The following is a 2500-nucleotide window of genomic DNA, read 5'->3' as shown; positions in this document are numbered from 1 at the left end:
GGGGCTGTTAGGGTGGCACAGAAATCCCTCGGAATGGGAAAACGGGTCATTTTCGTGTCGCCACATTGCATGCGAACCGCATGCAACTTCCAGAGGCATTTGCAGCAGAAATGCATGTGCAGTCAAAAAAAAATTGATATTTTTCACGGATAGACCCCGTGAAACGCTAGAAATTGGCGGGGATGTGTCTCTTGTGGCTCACGGGGCTGTTCGGGTCGCACAGAAATCCCTGGGAATGGGAAAACGGGTCATTTTCGTGTTGCCACATTGCGTACGAACCGCATGAAACTTCCAGAGGCATTTGCAGCAGGAATGCATGTGCACTCAAAAACTTCTATATGTTTCACGGATAGACCCCGTGAAACGCTAGAAATTGGCGGGGATGTGTCTCTTGTGGCTCACGGGGCTGTTAGGGTGGCACAGAACTCCCTCGGAATGGGAAAAGGGGTCATTTTCGTGTTGCCACATTGCATGCGAACGGCATGAAACTTCCAGAGGCATTTGCAGCAGGAATGCATGTGCAGTCAAAAAAGTGAATATTTTTCACGGATAGACCCCGTGAAACGCTAGAAATTGGCGGCGATGTCTCTCTTGTGGCTCACGGGGCTGTTAGGGTGGCACAGAAATCCCTCGGAATGGGAAAACGGGTCATTTTCGTGTCGCCACATTGCATGCGAACCGCATGAAACTTCCAGAGGCATTTGCAGCAGAAATGCATGTGCAGTCAAAAAATTGAATATTTTTCACGGATAGACCCCGTGAAACGCTAGAAATTGGCGGGGATGTGTCTCTTGTGGCTCACGGGGCTGTTAGGGTGGCACAGAAATCCCTCGGAATGGGAAAAAACGGGTCATTTTCGTGTCGCCACATTGCATGCGAACCGCATGAAACTTCCAGAGGCATTTGCAGCAGGAATGCATGTGCACTCAAAAAATGTGATATTTTTCACGGAGAGACCCCGTGAAACGCTAGAAGTGGGCGGGGATGTCTCTCTTGTGGCTCACGGGGCTGTTAGGGTGGCACAGAAATCCCTCGGAATGGGAAAACGGGTCATTTTCGTGTCGCCACATTGCATACGAACCGCATGAAACTTCCAGAGGCATTTGCAGCAGGAATGCATGTGCACTCAAAAAAGTGAATATTTCTCACGGATAGACCCCGTGATACGCTAGAAATTGGCGGGGATGTCTCTCTTGTGGCTCACGGGGCTGTTAGGGTGGCACAGAAATCCCTCGGAATGGGAAAACGGGTCATTTTCGTGTCGCCACATTGCATGCGAACCGCATGCAACTTCCAGAGGCATTTGCAGCAGAAATGCATGTGCAGTCAAAAAAAAATTGATATTTTTCACGGATAGACCCCGTGAAACGCTAGAAATTGGCGGGGATGTGTCTCTTGTGGCTCACGGGGCTGTTCGGGTCGCACAGAAATCCCTGGGAATGGGAAAACGGGTCATTTTCGTGTTGCCACATTGCGTACGAACCGCATGAAACTTCCAGAGGCATTTGCAGCAGGAATGCATGTGCACTCAAAAACTTCTATATGTTTCACGGATAGACCCCGTGAAACGCTAGAAATTGGCGGGGATGTGTCTCTTGTGGCTCACGGGGCTGTTAGGGTGGCACAGAACTCCCTCGGAATGGGAAAAGGGGTCATTTTCGTGTTGCCACATTGCATAGGAACGCCATGAAACTTCCAGAGGCATTTGCAGCAGAAAGGCACGTGCACTCAAAAATTTTAATATTTTTCACGCATAGACCCCGTCAAACGCTAGAAGTTGGCGGGGATGTCTCTCTTGTGGCTCACGGGGCTGTTAGGGTCGCACAGAAATGCCTCGGAATGGGAAAACGGGTCATTTTTGTGTGGCCACATTGCATAGGAACGGCATGAAACTTCCAGAGGCATTTGCAGCAGGAATGCATGTGCACTCAAAAACGTCTATATTTTTCACGGATAGACCCCGTGAAACGCTATAAATTGGCGGGGATGTCTCTCTTGTGGCTCACGGGCGCTGTTAGTTAGGGTCGCACAGAAATCCCTCGGAATGGGAAAAGGGGTCATTTTCGTGTTGCCACATTGCGTACGAACGGCATGAAACTTCCAGAGGCATCTGCAGCAGAAATGCATGTGCACTCAAAAACGTCTATATTTTTCACGGATAGACCCCGTGAAACGCTAGAAATTGGCGGGGATGTGTCTCTTGTGGCTCACGGGGCTGTTAGGGTCGCACAGAAATCCCTCGGAATGGGAAAACGGGTCATTTTCGTGTTGCCACAATTGGCATACGAACGGCATGAAACTTCCAGAGGCATTTGCAGCAGAAATGCATGTGCACTCAAAAACGTGAATATTTTTTCACGGATAGACCCCGTCAAACGCTCGAATTTGGCGGGGATGTTTCTCTTGTGGGTCACGGGGCTGTTCGGCTCGCACAGAACTCCCTTGGTCCACCTGATTCGTGCATACAGGCAGCAACTAAAACTCTGTAAACCTGCTGTGA

This window comes from Petromyzon marinus, unplaced genomic scaffold (genome assembly GCF_048934315.1).
Source record: "Petromyzon marinus isolate PM22_M1 ecotype Great Lakes invasive population unplaced genomic scaffold, UKy_Petmar_22M1.pri1.0 PM_G_Scaffold_28, whole genome shotgun sequence".
In the NCBI taxonomy this organism is placed as follows: Eukaryota; Metazoa; Chordata; class Hyperoartia; order Petromyzontiformes; family Petromyzontidae; genus Petromyzon; species Petromyzon marinus.
The sequence above is the reverse complement of the archived record's forward strand: the minus strand, read 5'-3'. Positions refer to the sequence as shown.